A 19,397-nucleotide genomic window follows, 5' to 3' on the forward strand; every position below is an offset into this window, starting at 1 on the left:
TATGTTTCCTGTCTGCGCTGAATGAATAATTGAATTCTTTCGTATCAGATACAATCATTCTTTCCACATTTACAAGATTAATTGAGACAACAAGGTCCTATGACTATGACGTCTTGTCTCGTGAGCCTCTTGCTCATCTTCCACGACACCAGGGCGTGAGTGCACTGTGAAGTTTATTTCATTTTTGTTATCATCACGAGAACCCTTGCATATATGCTCGCGGTTCTCCAATGCTCGATAAAAAGTATGCAAAATTCGTAACTATTTTTATGAAGTATACTAATAGCTTCCTTTTGTGAGATATAGTAGGAAATGTGACAGTGGAACATTAAGGGAAAAAAAGATGGTGGTGTGAGTCGGCCAACAAACATGTGCTGAGTACATTTTAGCAGAAATCAAGGAGATATAGTCTTGGGGGGGAAATGTAGCCCGCATACGGAATCACCACTGGTCATTAGGAGTAACGAAGTAGACTCCAACACAAGGCAAACATTTGAGGAAAAGTGGAACTTATATGGGCTGATGAGAAGTGTGATAAAGCACATGCAGCAAAAACACGACTGGGTCGAATAGCCGAACATGGGAGATGCCTTTTTTGCCCTGCAGCGAGGTCGCCAAGCTGCTGGTTCTGCCTATGGTGATGATGATGATGATGATCATTATGATGACAAACGGCACTTACTAGAGCATCTAAAGTACGGTGATGTCTGAACTCAACGCTTGTTTGAGCGATTGTGTTTTGGGGAATTCCATATTCCCAGGATTAACGTCCTTGGTCTCATTACCGTGTAATACAAAGGTTCATTTTGTCTAATTCCGAATGAGGATAAAGTGCGAGTCTTAGGCGTCTGATTTTCCATCTGCTATCTGTAAGAGGACATAGTGAATTTTATTGTTCTATTTTGGAGGTACTTGTTCGAAAGATATTGTTCAACACTAAGGTTCTACTAATACCCAGATTATTTTTATTTTGGTGCTTCGTAAAATGCAAGCGATTGTCAACTGTGTGCTAGAAGAACAAAAGGAGCAACTTCTGTTATAACATGTATTGAAATAAGCACCTCCTAGTTCCAACGCTACTTCTGAAATTGTAGGATTTAGTCACTCATTTGCCGCTGACTGAAGCGTTTCTATGATAATGTTAGTAGCAAAATGGCGCCAGAGTGTCCATTCGTTCTGCTGGCAGCTTCGCTCTTTGCGATGGTCATTTAGACACATACGTAGGTTGAAATTTGCAATATTGACGACTTTTCTTTCATTATTTCTTGACAATTCTTAAAAATAGTCCTTATACAGACGCTTTTCAGTCTAATACAGATAAAACTCGTCACATTCAGTGTTAGGAGCACCATGTATTTTCAGCAAAAGAAAAACGAGCTAAAACAACAAGGTAAGAGTTGGTGAAATTCGGGAGGTTGTTCTAACTCAGCAGCATACGCAGCGCAGCTGTGCCGATGAAAACCGTGGGTATGCTCTATTCTAGATGGCATAACAATTAGAGGGCCCGCTTTCCATGCAGTATAAACCATCAATACACCAAGAACAGATCTCAATAAACAAAAGCTCCTCAAGTAAATATGTTTTCTCAGCTACACCCGCTAATATTCATCGGCAGCTTAACAAAACAGGCTTGCGGTATTCGATAAAGAAGGCTTATGTCGGGAACTCTGATTGAACAGAGGCGGGTACTCAGAGTGAATTGAAATGAACACTAACACATCAGAGATTTGATATATCAGGCGTAGCACGCATATTGCGGAGCAAGAAGTAAACATTGTCTGTAAGCAAACGAAGAGGCAACGATGAAAGGGTAGTCTGTATTGTGCAACCGAGATAACTTTATTTAATTAGTCAGTGGTAAATGTAGACTTTAACTGACAACAATACTGCGAAACTGGAAAGTAAAAAGGAGGAAGAGGAATAAACATTATTATAAGAAACAAGCAAGTTTAGGTGGCCGGGCCTAAGCCTCCCATGAGGGGATGTCAAGGGCCTGCCTCGACGCCGCCTCACGGGCGAGCTGGGTCGTCAGGTTTGGTCGTAGAGAAAGGGACTGCGCAGAGCCTCATGGAGCTTTGACGAAAGGGTCGTGGCGTTAGTGTGTCTGTGCTGTGTCAGAGCCAAACAAATTATTAGGTGTATGCTGAGATCTTGTTGGTCAAATTCTAGAACAATATTAAGGAATGTTTGGACGTGTCATATATGAACGTCTCATATAATTTCATCATCCATTCACGTTCCGTAATACCAAATTTATTATATGTGAAGCTAGCAAAACAACCGCGAGTACACTAAGAGCGTACCGTGTAGTCATATTTTCTATGACATGCATGTCATGATTTCCACATTAAAGTCTGTCACTTATGTTCACCATGCAGTTAGGACATACCATAGTAACTATGGCTGTTTTCGAATATGCCATGTCAACGAAACCACCACAAGAGCAGCAAGACCCTGAAATGTAAATCAAGACATTCAAATATAGCTCTGAATACTTTCATGTATGACAAGTCACTTATGCTCGCCATACAATCATGTTACACCACACCAAGTTTGGTTATGATAGCAATATCCAAATGGCCAGGAGAGCTCAAAGTCGTAAGTCGCTAGATAGATAGAAAGATATATAGATAGATACAGAGCCAGTCAAACACACACACATATATATATATATATATATATATATATATATATATATATATATATATATATATATATTATTACGACGTGTATGTGCCGGATTGATAAGAGGGAATAGAAGTGTGGACTTGGGAAGAAGAAGATCTCTCGGCAGTTTTATCCGGTGCGGCCTCGCCATCCCAGCTTCCGTTCAATAAACCCCCGTACCCCTACTTCAGGCGTAACAGAGTGGTGGAAGGTGCTGGGTACAGTATACGTCGACGAACCACGGAGCCACAGCTGTTCGAACTTCGCCGGAGCCGTCGTATTGCCGGTCTGCCACCGACACCAACTGCCATGGCCGAGAGCGAAGGTCACGCCTTCTCAACCACACAAAGGTCAGTGCCAGCTGCACCTCGATATCACTATATGGAACCCCGCCCGTTCGCGGGAAGAGCAGGAGAAGATGTGGATGCGTGGCTGACACAGTACAAAAGGGTGAGCCGGTACAACTGCTGGGATGCCACCGACCAACTGGGAAATGTCGCGCTGTTTCTCACGGAAACAGCTCTGATGTGGTACGAAAACCACGAAGATTCCTTAACAACGTGGGATCGTTTCACTGAAGAGCTCAAGAAATGCTTCGGCGACTCTGATTCAAAAAAGAAGAGCGCGGAGCGCACGTTGGCTCAAAGAGCTCAGACTCCTGGAGAAACGTGTACCACCTACATAGAGGAGGTCCTGATGCTCTGCAAGATCATAGACCCGTACATGACTGAAGAGGACATGGTCGGCCACCTTCTGAAGGGTATAGCAGAGGACGTCTACAACTTTTTGATAGGCAGGGAAGACCTCACTTCCGTCTCCGCCGTCCAACGTCACTGCCGTACTTTTGAGAAGCTAAAGACCCGTCGTATTGCCCCGAAATTTGGTAGGCTGGCAAATGTAACAACGGTCGCCAGCGTCGACGTGAGCCCGCCCGCCGACCTTGCCGCTACTATCCGGACAATAGTGCGGGAAGAACTACAGCGACAAGACACACTGTTCCACGACACCATCCGCCATACGCCTACCTGTTCATCCTACTACCCGGCCCCGTTCGCTCCTCTGCCACCATCAGTATGTGTGACAGACGTTCGCGAAGCTAGGGCTTCGTGGCCACGCCGAGACTCATTCGCGTCTGACCAGCGGTATGACCAACGTCTTCGTCCCGGCCCCGCCCCACAGAGGCGCGCAGCTCCCGTTCAGCAATCTGCTCCACCCCGTTCGGTTAGGCGACCCTACACAGCCCAGCGCTCTCAGCAGTGGTTCGGCGAGCGACCCCTACCCATCTGCTACAACTGTGGCGTCGAAGGCCACATTGCCAGGTACTGTAACTACCGGCAGCCGCCGAGGTACGACTGGCCACCGAGATCCCACCTGTCCGACTTTGCACAAGCACCAACGTTCCCTGGAAGCGCATCTTACGAGACACCAAGGCCGCTGCGAAACCGTTCTCCAGCCTCTGACCGCAGTCTGACACCCCCGCCAGCCCCTCGCTCCAATCGGTCGCCGTCTCCTAGGCGCCGCTACCCTTCGCCGCCTCCGGAAAACTAGGCAGCGCGGCCGCTGGGGGTGAGGTCGCTGGTGATTCGCTGCAAGAAGAGATACCTCCACCGGTGCTTATGTTTAAAAACAAAGTGCAAGTTTTTGTTGATGGTGTACATACGATGGCTTTGGTGGACACTGGAGCCGCCGTGTCGATCATGAGTGCTGCGTTCAAAGCTCGTTTGGGAAGAAAGGTGACCTTTTTGTTGGAGAAAGCGATAACGTTCTGTGGCGTGGGCGGCAACTCGTTGTGTCCGATTGGTGTTTGTACCGCGGCAGTGTTACTGAGTGATCAAGTGTTTGTGACAGAATTCACGGTTCTTCCGCGGAGCACTCATGACATCATTCTAGGCATAGATTTCTTGCGAATGTGCGGAGCCACTGTAGACTGTCGAAATGGCGAAGTTATCATAAGTGACGCTGTTCCTCATGGACTTATCGAGAATTCGGGTACGGAAAGCGGTGCGCTCCGAGTCTATGAAGATACCGTTATCCCGGCCTTCTGTGCTGTGCGCGTTCCAGTAGCTTCTTCGCATATTAACGACAATAAGACCAGTTTCGATGCGCTAGTGGAGCCTTTCCATCTAAGTTGTATAAAGAAGAACACGTTGGTACCCCACAGCATAGTTTCAGTGAGTGAAGGTCGTTCAGACCTTTGGACAACGAATTATTCAAACGAACCGGTGCTGCTACCAGGAGGACTTAAGCTAGCGTCGTTTAAAGAATACTCGCCAACAACAGTAGCTGTCCTCAGTGACGTTCGACGGGATGAACAAGTGACCGCCTGCTCAGACAGTTCGAAAGTTTTACCTATGGTTGACAAGGCGCTGACTGCCGACAAGCGCAGAATGCTTGTGGACGTTTTGTTAAAGTACTTGCAAGTTTTTGATTTCTCCCAGAGTGACCATACGCCTTCCATTCCTCCATTTCGTATACGCCATAGGATAAATACACAAACAGCACAGCCAATCCGACAAAAACCGTACCGAGTATCGCCGTCCGAGCGCAAGATAATAGACAATCAAGTGCGTGAAATGCTCCAAAAGGGCATCATTCAAGAATCATCGAGCCCTTGGGCAGCTCCTGTGATCCTTGTGAAAAAGAAAGACGGTACCTGGAGATTTTGTGTCGACTATCGCCGTTTGAACTCCATCACGAAGAAAGATGTTTATCCTCTTCCACGAATTGATGACGCCTTGGACTGTCTCCATTCGGCGTCATACTTCTCGTCTATCGATTTACGTTCAGGCTACTGGCAGATTCCCATGCATCCAGCGGACAAGGAAAAGACTGCTTTCATAACTCCAGACGGACTTTATGAATTTAACGTGATGCCGTTTGGATTATGTAATGCTCCTGCCACATTCGAAAGGTTCATGGATACCATTCTGCGTGGCCTAAAATGGAACGTCTGTATGTGCTACCTAGATGACATCGTGATCTTTGGGCGCACATTTCGTGAGCACAACGAACGCGTGGACATTGTTCTGGAATGCATTAGAAACGCTGGCCTTGTTCTTAATTCGAAGAAGTGTCATTTCGGCGAGCGACAAACCTTAGTACTTGGGCACCTTGTGAACAAAGATGGGATCAGGCCTGACCCGAGCAAGACAGCAGCTGTGAAAGCGTGCAAACCACCTCGCTCAACGAAAGAGCTTCGCAGCTTCCTAGGCCTGTGCTCGTACTTTCGCCGATTTATTCCCGCATTCGCCGACGTTGCCTTCCCCTTGACCAGTCTGCTACGTCAAGGTACTAGCTTTGAATGGACACATGACTGTGAGACGTCTTTCAACCAACTCAAGTTCTTACTCACATCGCAGCCCATTCTCCGACACTTCGACCCTTCGGCGCCGACCGAAGTTCATACTGACGCCAGTGGCATTGGCATAGGTGCAGTTCTAGTACAACGACACAGTGGAAAGGAACATGTCATTGCGTATGCCAGCAGAACTTTAAGTAAACCAGAACGGAATTACACAGTGACTGAGCAAGAATGTTTGGCACTCGTCTTCGCTGTACAGCGATTCCGTTCATACCTGTACGGTCGTCCCTTCCAAGTGGTCACAGACCATCATTCCTTGTGCTGGCTTGTAAGCCTCCGAGACCCATCTGGCCGCCTGGCACGCTGGGCCCTCCGCTTGCAAGAGTATGACTTCACGGTGTCATACAAGAGTGGCAGGAAGCACGCTGACGCTGACTGCCTTTCGCGGATGCCGCTTACTACAACACTTTGCGATGCCGACAATTTCGATCACCTAATTGCGTCAGTGACTCCAGTATTCCCGGACAAGACCACCTTTGAAAATGAACAGCGGAAGGATGTCAGCTTGGAGCCATTATTTGCTGAAGCACGAGCGTCCACTTTAGCCGGACGCTTTTGCGTTCGTGAAGGATTACTTTACAAGAGGACCTTCTCGGCCACGGGTTCCCGCTTCTTGCTGGTGGTGCCGCACACACTCCGTTCCTCCATTCTGCGCGCCATGCACGACGACGCAACTTCGGGTCACCTGGGAATGACGCGAACACTCCTTCGTACACAGGAGCGATTTTACTGGCCACGCATGCGCCAGTCAGTTGAGCAGTACGTGGCCAGTTGCACTCAATGCCAGACGCACAAATCAGTCACGACTGCTCCGGCTGGACTTCTACAGCCTGTGACGCCTCCCAGCACTCCCTTTGAGCAAGTTGGCATTGACCTCGTGGGCCCTTTTCCACGCTCGGCAAAAGGCAACCGTTGGATTGTAGTGTGCGCCGATTACCTGACCCGCTACTGCGAAACGGCCGCCCTGCCATCTGCGACTGCTGGCGAAGTATCCTCCTTTCTCCTGCACTCTATCATACTGCGCCACGGACCTCCTCGCGTCATAATAAGCGACCGCGGCCGTCAGTTTACGGCAGACGTTGTTGAGGAACTGCTCCGTATGTGTGGCTCGGAACTTCGTCATTCGACACCTTACCATCCACAGACGAATGGCCTTACTGAACGAACGAACCGGACACTGGTGAATATGCTTTCAATGTACGTGGCGTCCAATCACAAGAACTGGGACGACGTCTTACCGTTCATCACGTATGCCTTCAACACTGCCCAACACGAAACCACCGGCCACAGCCCTTTCTTCCTTCTTTACGTTCGACCCCCTCGTTATACCCTGGACACTATCTTTTCGTTTTATGACAATGACGATCCTTCATTAGCTGAAACACTATGCCTTGCAGAAGAAACTCGGCGTCTTGCCCGCCTGCGTACTATAGCATCGCAAGACCGCTCAAAGCTCCGCTACGACAGCAAGCACCGCCACGTCACATATGAACCGGGAGACCTTGTAATGGTGTGGAAGCCTATCCGCAAGCGTGGCTTGTCCACAAAACTTCTCGCCCACTACACTGGCCCATTCGTTGTCCTTGAGCGCCTCAGTGCAGTAGATTATAAAATAGCACGACTGACAGCTAGTGGGAGACGATCAACCAAGACCGAGGTTACCCATGTGGCTCGCCTCAAAGCTTTTAGACTGCGGGACGATGCATGAAACGCGCGGTGCGCTTCGTCTGCGAAGGGGGAAATATTACGACGTGTATGTGCCGGATTGATAAGAGGGAATAGAAGTGTGGACTTGGGAAGAAGAAGATCTCTCGGCAGTTTTATCCGGTGCGGCCTCGCCATCCCAGCTTCCGTTCAATAAACCCCCGTACCCCTACTTCAGGCGTAACAATATATATATATATATTTAGGAGATCTAACAGACAGTAATGCCGAGGAATGTATAGGGGAAGTCATTAGAGCAAATGGGGAAGTAGAGAACAAATAACTTCCCCGATACATTCCTTGGCATTACTGTCTCTTAGATCTCATTATTTTGTGTCAAAACACGGAAAAACGAGCCCTTACGTTTACACTTCTTTCCGCGATATATATATATATATATATATATATATAATATATATATACATTGTGGGCATTTGTTACTTGCATTGTCCTCATCCCTGCATGATCGCAATCACCATCATCCGCTTGTCTCTTTGTCCTCATTGCCACTCTGGTTCATCATCATCGTCATCGTCTGTGTACTGGCTCTGCCCGTTCGTTTTGCGAGGTCTTTCCTCAATTAAACGCTGTCGCAACCCAGACTACCAAGACTTCATACGTGGTGGAGGTGGATTTTCGGTCCTCTTACCTCCCGCAGCCCGCTCTACCCACTGGAGCTTCGTTCAGGCCGCCGATTGCGCCCACTGTCAGGCAGCATGTCCCAGACCGAGCCTACCGGCGCTCATGTCATCAACCATGCACCGACGCAAGCTGCCCCTCCTATTTACATACACGGACATCAGCGGGAACCCCCGCTCTTCGCTGGTCGTCGTGGAGAAGACGTAGAAGACTGGCTCGACGACTACGACCGCGTAAGTGTCGCTAATCGGTGGGACGAGGCCGCCAAACTGCGTTACGTCCCATTTTATCTGACCGGAGTCGCAAAGACATGGTATTTTAACCACGTCATTGACTTACCCGACTGGGCTACCTTCCAGCAGCAGCTGCGACACGTTTTTGGCACCCCGGACATTCGATCCGCCGTCGCGAAGAGGACACTTGATACTCGCCGACAACATCCCGGTGAATCGTACACATCATACATCGAGGATGTCCTCGCACTGTGCCGGCGTGTCAATCAATCCATGCCGGAATCGGACAAAGTGCGCCACGTATTGAAAGGCATTGGGTCTGTTGCCTTTAATGCACTCGCTGTGCAAAACCCAGCTACCATCGCTGATGTCGTGACGACATGCCAGCGGCTTGATGCGCTGGACTCCGTTCGCCTCCAACCAGACATTGGCGACCACCACTCCACGTCAGATGGCCACCTGCACGACCTCATCCGGGACATTATACGCGAAGAATTGTGGTCCATGGGCTTCACACCTCCTACACCACGACCTACACAGCCTTCGGGAATGCCCTTACGTGACATCATCAGGGAGGAACTTACATCCCTGACTGGCTCTGCGCCCGTACAGCCACATGCTTTACGCCCCATACCCACGTACCCTGAAGTTGCTGCCGTGCCTCCCAGCGACGCCCACGCGACATTGCCGCGTCCATCCTACGCGTCAGTTGCTGCCGCTCCCCCGGTCAACTACCATTCCGTACCCCCTGACCCTCCGGCCCACCTGACCGCGCTATCTACAGGTACCCCGAATGTCTTCTATTCCCCACCGTGGCACTCGTCTCGCCCTGTTTGCTACTACTGTGGCTATCGCGGCCACATATCTCGTTTCTGCCGAAAGCGCCAGCAAGATGAGCGTCGGAACGACGTGCGCGAACGGGATTTGTACGCCGGGGCGTCTTATCAAGGTCGGCGTTATTCGTCTCCCCCGCACCGTTCTCCATCTCCTCCTGCATCGACTGCACCACGAAACAGCCGAAACACGAGACGCCGCTCGCCTTCGCCCTTCCGCCGTTCCACTTCTCCACTTCGGCCCGCCTCATTCACCTCTGAAATTCATTCGGAAAACTAAGTGATAGTTTGTGGAGGAAAAACTGCATTCGGAATCAGAACTGAAATTCCTCCATCGGGCCCGTGTAACATGGTTTCTGTGGAAGTGGAAGGAGTGCGAGTCGATGCTTTGGTGGACACAGGTGCGACATTGTCTGTGATACGTGCTGATTTGTGTGAACGTTTAAGGAAAGTAATGACGCCTTACGATGGCCCCACATTAGTTGCTGCCCAGGGGAACGTCATTCGCCCTTCCGCGTTTTCTACTGTGCGTCTTTTCATCGACGGCATCCGCCATCATGTCCAGTTTGCTGTCCTGTCCCGCTGCTCTCACCAACTAATTTTAGGGTGGGATTTTCTATCATCTGCTTCCGCGGCGATTTGTTGTGGACAACGCGTCGTTCACCTCGCTGACACGGACTACATGCTTGACGACGACAATCAGAAGCCACTTCGTCTGGTCGCTGCGAAAGACATCGAACTGCCGCCACTACAAGAGCAAATTGTCAGCATTACGTCCAACGACATCTATCACGGAGATGTATTGGTCTCACCGTCACCACTTTGCGTTCGCAAAGGTATAGTTCTTCCGTCCGGTGTCGTTCGTTTTTGCAATGGCTCGGCACTTGTCACCGCCGTCAACTCTACACCGGAGAAGATCTTACTGCCACAGGGCACTACTGTGGCCCATGTTGCTGACTTCGAGCCTGCATTTGTCACGCCACTTCAGGCCATCGCATCCAAAGAGCCTTGCCTCGGTGAGCATGTTTCTTCCTCCGCCTTTACCACCACTATCAGCAGCGAATTGACATATTCACAGAGCCAGCAGCTGCTCGCACTGTTACAGAAACATGCAAATTCTTTCGACATTTGCTCGTTTAAGCTGGGCCGCACTAATACTACAGCACATCGAATTCAAACTGTTGGGACATCTATCGTACACCGCCGACCCTACCGCGTGTCTCTGACTGAAAGAGAAATTATAGAAGAAAACGTTGCGGACATGCTTAAACGGGAAGTCATCCGTCCTTCATCTAGCCCTTGGTCGTCTCCCATTGTTTTGGTCCGCAAAAAGGATGGCTCTGTGCGTTTTTGCGTGGACTACCGGGCGCTCAATAAGATCACACGCAAGGACAAGGACGTGTACCCTATGCCACGCATTGACGACGCCCTTGATTCCCTACAAGGCGCGGAATTCTTTTCAAGCATCAACTTGCGTTCTGGGTACTGGCAGATTCCCATGCATGAAGACGATAAGCATAAAACGGCGTTTGCAACCCCCGACGGGCTATATGAATTCAACGTGATGCCTTTCGGGCTCTGCAACGCACCCGCGACTTTTGAGCGCATGATAGATACCGTGCTGCGCGGTCTGAAATGGAAAAGTTGCCTGTGCTACCTGGACGACATTATTATCTTTTCGTCAACGTTTCCTGAGCACCCAGAACGACTGGATCAAGTTCTGACGTGCCTTGCCGGCGCCGGGCTTCAAATAAACACTAAGAAATACTCTTTCGCTAGCAAATCTATCAAGGTCTTAGGACATGTCGTTAACAAAGATGGCATCCGGCCCGACCCTGACAAGATTTCTGCAGTCCTTCACTTTCCGCGTCCCGAAAAACCAAAGGACCTTCGCAGTTTCCTTGGCCTCGCCTCCTATTTTCGCCGGTTTATCCAGAACTTCGCTTCTATTGCTGCTCCATTACACCAGCTACTCGCTTCGAACGTCCCCTTTCTGTGGTCTCAAGAATGTGAAACGGCATTCGAGCTGTTGAAGCGGTCACTCACGTCTGAACCTCTGCTCTGCCACTTTGACGAAGCCGCACCGACTATCCTTCATACCGACGCTAGCGGCATTGGTATAGGAGCCGTTCTTCTACAACGTGACAAGTCTTCCCTAGAGAAAGTTGTTGCATATGCCAGTCGCGTACTCACCCCTGCTGAAAAGAACTACACTATAACTGAGCAAGAGTGTCTGGCTGTGGTTTGGTCGGTCCAGAAGTTCCGTCCCTATCTCCACGGCCGTCACTTCACAATCGTTACGGACCATCATGCCTTATGCTGGCTTTCTACACTAAAAAACTTGTCCGGACGCTTGGGTCGGTGGATTCTACGCTTGCAGGAGTACGACTTTGACATAACTTACAAGTCAGGCAGAAAACATCGAGACGCCGATGCTTTATCTCGTTGCCCGCTTCCAACTACCCATATCAGCGTTGGTGAGAACTCAAACGCCACATCTACCAAAGTTCATACGCTCGCATCAATAACGCAACCCTTTTCGGACGACCAGGCAACATTTATCTCCCACCAGCGGTCCGATTCATACTGCAGACGCATAATGGACCACCTTTCGGGAGTTTCTCATCCACCAAATGCGCGACTCCGTCGTCAACTCCTGCACTTTAAGCTGGACAATGGGGTTCTCTACCGCCACGTCTACCACCCTGACGGTCAGCGCTGGGTTCCTGTACTGCCACGCTCTCTTCGACTTCAGGTGCTCGAAGCCTTCCACGACGACTTGACTGCTGGTCATCTTGTTTTTAAAAAAACTCTTGACCGCATTCGATGTCGTTATTACTGGCCTGGCCTTTCTTCTAGTGTAGCGCGGTACGTCGGTTCCTGCTACCCATGCCAGCGTCGTAAACTCCCCACGTCTGCACCTGCTGGACCTCTACAGCCACTTCCGTGCCCGTCAATGCCTTTCGAGGTTGTAGGTGTTGACCTTTACGGGCCTCTCCCCGTCACATCTGCTGGCAAACGATGGATAGTGACCGCCGTGGACCACCTGACACGATACGCTGAGACTTCCTCTGTTATTACAGGCTCAGCTGTGGAAGTTGCAGACTTTATTCTTCACGCAATAATACTGCGTCATGGGGCTCCTCGTGTACTGCTTAGTGATCGCGGCAAAGTGTTCCTGTCACAAATGGTAAATGAAGTACTCCGCGCTTCTGGAACTACTCACAAGACAGCTTCAAGCTACCACCCTCAGACAAATGGTCTCACAGAAAGATTTCACCGAACCCTTGCAGACATGATAGCCGTTTACGTCCAACCCGACCACAAAAACTGGGATACTCTTTTACCATTCCTGACATTCGCTTACAACACCGCCGTTCAGCGAACAACTTGCTACTCACCGTTTTACCTCGTGTACGGACGCACCCCGACTACCTTTCTCGACGTCTCCTTCTTTAGCAGCCATGGGAATTCGTGTCAGTCTTCTAGCGAAGAATACATTTCCCGCCTGGCTCAGTCTCGCCATCAGGCTCGCATCAATACTGAAGCGAGACAGCACGAGCGAAAGATCACCTATGACGAATCCCACCGCGTTGTGTCTTTCCAACCTGGTGACGAGGTGCTGCTTTTGACACCTATTCGCACTCCTGGTCTCTGTGACAAATTCCAACCACGCTTCATCGGCCCATACATTGTTTTAGAACAGACTTCTCCAGTTAATTATCGTGTGACACCACTCGTCGCCCCAACAGACCGCCGCTACCGCAGCACAGAGATTGTCCACGTTTGTCGCATGAAACCTTTCACGCGACGTTCCCCGTCACTTTGACTTACGGCGGCCAGGATGTCCGCTTCCAAGTGGGGGGAATTAGTGTGGGCATTTGTTACTTGCATTGTCCTCATCCCTGCATGATCGCAATCACCATCATCCGCTTGTCTCTTTGTCCTCATTGCCACTCTGGTTCATCATCATCGTCATCGTCTGTGTACTGGCTCTGCCCGTTCGTTTTGCGAGGTCTTTCCTCAATTAAACGCTGTCGCAACCCAGACTACCAAGACTTCATAATATATATATATATATATATATATATATATATATATATATATATTGCCATGACCAAGAAGGACGCTGGCGCTTCGGCGCGGGGATAGCTAGAGCAAAGAAGAGAAGAACGAAGTCAGAATAAGTACAGCTGGCCCAGGATCGGGTGTTGTATCTTGTTCTTTCTCTTGCTCATCACAATGGCGCAGTCGACGAAGAAGAAGTCTTACGTCGCGGCTTCGTCATCCAGGACAGCTGTGATAAGCGCCACTTGAGGACGGCGTCAAGGCCTCCTCGGCAGCTGTCCACCTGCCGCCACTGCCACCACCATTCGGAGACAGCGTCAAGGCCTGCTCGGCAGCTGCAGTACACGCTACCGGTACCATTTCACAAGGGACGCTGTTCACGCGTCCTTGGCTATGAATTCTGCCGTCAGCGCAGTCGACAAGTGAACTCTCTGCGGGAAACCCCCGGTACGTGTCTTCGTAGTTCGTCGGCAGTGCGGGCTTCTCCATCAAGGAACGCCGTCCACGCTTTCTTGGCAATTGGGTCCCAACCGCCGCTTCAGCTACCCTTCGAACCACCAGTGGACGGCGTCCAGGCATCCCCGGGGGTTGTAGGGCATGACCTTATTGACACCGTGCCACCATTTCGCGGCAGTGATCCGCACCGGCTCCTGTCCTTTGGGAATGCCGCTCACGCTTCCCATGGCCTACATTCCCGTTGCCGCACTCTTTCAACATACGAGCTGCCAGGGAACGCCGTCCAGGCTTCTCTGCACGTCAACCTCACCGGCGTGAGTGCTGCAGCCGCTACTCATTCGAAGACCACGATAACCAACGCTTCGGACTTCACACACGACAGCGCCGCGAACCTGCGGCGTACCTTTGCGCTACTCCGCGTCAAGACTGACGAACTGACAGCGTCAATCTCCGAGCGAGCTCCAACATTGTTGCCACAATTGCGTGCCACTAATGCCGTGTTGAACGTAGCTGCCTCGCACGATCTTGAGGCATGCCCATTGGAGCAACGCAGGCAGCTTTGGGGCACCCTCTTGCAGCTCTCAGACCAGCTCGACGGCGTTGCCTCAGTAATATCCGCATTCTCACGTGCCGCCCCACCATCGCCGTCCACCTACAAACTGCCGGAATTTGACGGGGTCCGGAACGACGCCGACACCTGGGAGGTAACCGTCAACGCGCAAGCAATGCGCGAGGCCTGGACGGAATCTCAGAAATGGACCGTGGCTGTAGACCGTCTTCGGGAAGGTGCAGTGGCGTTGCACCGGTGTGACGGTAGTTAGAGCGCGAGAACAAAACGACGACACAGAGACAAGAAGGACACGAAAGTGTCGTCGTTTTGTTATCGCGCTATAACTATCGTCATGCCATACCAACTAGCCCAAGCTGCCACACCGGTATGAAGGCTGGAAGCAGCCCTCATGGGCGGAGTGGAGCTGCAAGGTCATAGCTGCTTTCGGTCGTAATCCTTACCACCTCTCCACCACCACCCCGGCAAACCTGGCCGGTATCGAGGAGCAAGCTCCAGAGGCTTTCCACCTCGAGGCTGCAGCTGTGCGCTGCAGCTTACCACACGAGAAGTTCCCGAAGCAAGTTCACTGCGGCCAGAGGCTGCTACCCGAAGCAAGTTCACTGCGGCCAGGGGCCGCTACTGAAGTCGGACCTCTTGAAGGGCGTTGCTCCAACGAAACAGCCGCAGAGAATCATCTCGACTGTGCTGCATTGCCCTTCACCGACGCAAACCCATTCGCACACCGAGCTGAAGTGATGCAACACCTCGAAGGTTCCTCGGAGCCCTCCAGCCGCGCGGCAGAAAGCTTCCCCTGTCCTACGAATGACGTCAGACGCAGGTGCGACACGCCACTGCTGCTCTCAGTACCCGCGCTGGTACACGATGCCATCATGTCAGTGGAAGAGGCTGATACCAGTCCTCATACAACTCAGTTAGAGAAGCCAGCCCCAATATCAACTTTACTGAGGCAAGTGGAGACACCAGCATTGCCTATGCTTGAACCGCCTACAGTGATGGCGCCTTTAGAGCCCAAGGTAACCACTGCTGGTGTCACTGACCAAGATCAAGAGGAGAAAGGTGGCGCTCAAGATGCAGACAGCAACCAGTCTCGACCTCCCGATAGACTTGTGGAAGACTCTGGCACTCAGTTTCAGCGTGGCCAAGGCCGACCTCCGAGATGCAGCCGCATCAGGTGTGGCTCGCTTCAACAATGGATCAACTGTCCTCGCTGCTACCAACACCACACAAGATAAAATTTTACTGCCACGGGCACTACTCTCGCCTGTGTTGCCGATCTGGAGCCTGTGTACGTTGTGCCTATTACCCCTGTCTCCTCTAAAGGCCATCCTGCAGATCATGCTGCTTCCTCAGCCCTTACAACAGCCATCAACAAAGACTTGACAGAATCACACAAGCAGAAGCTGCTCGATTTGTTGGAAAAGCATGCAAACTTTTTTGACGTTCATTCATCCACCCTGGGTCAGACAACCGATACAGCACATCGTATTCAGACCGACGGAACATCCATCGTGCACCGCCGTCCGTACCGCGTCTCCCTAGCCGAACGAAAAATCATTGAGGAAAACGTAGACGATATGCTGCAACGGGAGATAATTCGACCCTCAACCAGTCCTTGGTCGTCTCCAGTGGTTCTGGTGCGTAAAAAAGACGGTTCCGTACGATTTTGCGTCGATTACCGAGCACTCAATAAGATCACTAGGAAGGACGTATACCCCATGCCACGCATCGACGACGCCCTAGACTCCTTACAGGGTGCTGAATACTTTTCGAGCCTCGACTTGCGTTCCGGCTATTGGCAAATCTCCATGCACGAAGATGATAAAGAAAAAAAAACTGCGTTTGCAACCCCGGACGGCCTATACGAATTCAATGTTATGCCGTTTGGTCAATGCAATGCACCCGCACCTCTTGAGCGCATGATTGACACCGTGCTGCGTGGTCTGAAATGGAAGACTTGCCTATGTTACCTCGATGACATTTTTGTCTTTTCATCGACGTTTCCTCAACATCTGCAACGCTTGGACGAGGTCCTGACTTGTCTTGCGGGCGCTGGTCTTCATATTAACACTAAAAAGTGCCATTTCGCCAGCAGATTTATCAAGGTACTCGGTCATGTTGTGAGCAAGGACGGAATTAGTCCAGACACTGATAAAACTGCTGCAGTGCTTCGCTTCCCTCGCCCTGACAAACCGAAAGATTTGTGAACTTTCCTTTGTCTCGCCTCTTACTTTCGGCGATTCATACAAAACTGCCTCCATGGCCGCACCACTTCATGAGCTACTTGCTTCCGGTATGCACTTTCAGTGGTCTCAGGAATGTGAATCGGCTTTCGACAGGCTGAAGAGTGCCCTCACGACCAACCCTGTACTTTCTCATTTTCCCGATGATGCACCCACCTTCCTGCCCACAGACGCTAGCGGTCGCGGTTTAGGAGCCGTGCTCCTGCAACGCGACAATTCTTCGTGAGAGCGAGTCGTTGCATGCGCCAGCCGCGTCCTCTCCACAGCCGAGAGGAACTATACGATCCCCGAGTAGGAGTGCCTCGCCATCGTTTGGTCAGTACAGAAATTTCGTCCATATCTGCATGGCCGCCATTTCACCATTGTGACCGACCACCACGCTTTATGTTGGCTTTTGACACTCAAGAACTTGTCGGGACGCCTCGGACGCCGGTATCTACGCCTCCAAGAATGTGATTTTGAGATCGTATACAAGTGTGGCAGGAAGCATAGTGACGCCGACGCTCTTTCTCGCTGCCCACTGCCAGCGACTCCACTCGGGGTTTCCGCAATCTATTTGCACAACACGCCCTCGACGTCCACGTCTACGGCGGTTTCCTCTCTCGCCTGTATGGACCAGCTGCCTTCGGACGACCCCCACGATTTTCCTTCTCGACAATTGGCTGACCCATACTGTCGACGTAATATAGGCTACCTCACTGGCAGTTCCCGTCCACCTAATGCAAGGCTTCGTCGCCAACTCTCGCAATTTAAACTGAACAACTCGGTGCTGTACCGCAAAATTTACCATCCTGATGGTCAGCGCTGGGTTCCCGTTCTACGCCGAACGCTTTGGTACGAAGTCTTCAGAGCGCTGCATGACCATCCGACTGCTGGTCACCTTGGTTACCATAAAACCTACGATCGCCTTCGAAGCCGGTTTTATTGGCCAGGCATTACCACTAGTGTAGCTCGGTACGTTGGGTCCTGCACTACCTGCCAATGTAGAAATCTACCAACATCTGTTCCCGCCAGTACACTATAGCCTTTTCTGTGCCCAGCCACACCATTCGAAGTTGAAGTGTCGATCTTTATGACCCCCTCTCAGTCAGTGCTGCTGGAAGCCGGTTGATAGTAACAGCCGTTGACCATTTGACGCGCTACGCCGAGATGGCATTCGTTACTACTGGTTCAGCTTCTTAAATTGCCGATTTCATCTTCCGAGCGATTATACTGCGTCATGGTGCTCCACGTGTGTTGCTCAGTGACCATGGAAGGGCCTTCCTTTCACAAATTGTGAACGAACTTCTTCACGCCTCCGGCACAACTCACAAGACTGCCTCTAGTTATCATCCCCAGACTAACGACCTCACTGAGCGATTCCACCGCACTCTTGCTGACATGATCGCCGCCTATATTCAACCAGACCACAAAAACTGGGACGTTGTTCTACCATTCGTCACTTTCGCCTACAATACGGCCATTCAGCGAACAACCAGCTACCCGCCATTTTACCTAGTTTATGTACGCTCCCCTACTTCTTTCCTGGACGTCTGTTTCTTTACCTGCCAAGCGAATTCATCTCCATCCTCTTCAGAGGAATACCTTTCACAACTCGCACAGTGCCGCCAACGTGCTCGTGTAAACATTGAAGCCCGACAGCAAGACAGAAAGCTAGTTTATGATGAATCGCATTGTGCTGTATCCTTCCAACCTGGAGACGAAGTGCTTCTTTTGACGCTTGTTCGCAAACCTGGTTTGTGTGACGAATTTCAGCCTCGGTTTTTCGGGCCGTACACAGTTCTTGAAGAGACTTCACCAGTGAATTATCGCGTGACGCCACTTGTAGCCCCAGCAGATTGCCGTTTCCGAACTACAGAGGTCGTCTATGTCTCCCGTATGAAGCCCTTCATGCGACGTTGATTGATTGATTGATTGATTGATTGAACGTTTATTATCATTTGTCACATGAGGTTTACAAACACTGATTGGGCCCATAGCCTGAGGCTAGTGTAGGGTCCAATGAGAAAAGTAATGGACAGAAGCGGAAAATATCAATTACACATAATACATATGTAGCTATACACACATTGTGAATATACACATATACAGAGTAGAGAAGTCTTTCTCTTCCTAAACAATCTGGTCACACCAAACAAAACTGCATGTGCGCATTCAAAAAGTTATGACCGATAACTTCGTGGACACACCCAAAAAACATCAGTTAAAATACACAAAGAACATTAAACTATCACAAGTTTTAGTTAGAAGGAAAAAAAATGCTAGGTTTACAAGATTCACCAGCGTATATTTATACAAATACGTTCTTTGTCCCCTCGACTTGTCGTGGCCAGGCTGGCCGCGTTCACAAGGGCGGAATTGGTGTGGGCATTTAGTATACGCATCCTCTTCACCGGTACATTATCATCATTATCATGTGTGGCTCATGCATCCTCATCGTTGTCACGTAGCATCATCATCGTGGCTCATTCATCGTAGTTGTCGGCTGCTGGTTCCTCGGGCCTAATAAAGGTAATCCAAACCAAGACTTCATTAATTATATATATATATATGTATATATATACATATATACATATATATATATATATATATATATATATATATATATATATATATATATATATA

The sequence above is a fragment of the Rhipicephalus microplus genome, chromosome 2 (assembly GCF_043290135.1).
Source record: "Rhipicephalus microplus isolate Deutch F79 chromosome 2, USDA_Rmic, whole genome shotgun sequence".
In the NCBI taxonomy this organism is placed as follows: Eukaryota; Metazoa; Arthropoda; class Arachnida; order Ixodida; family Ixodidae; genus Rhipicephalus; species Rhipicephalus microplus.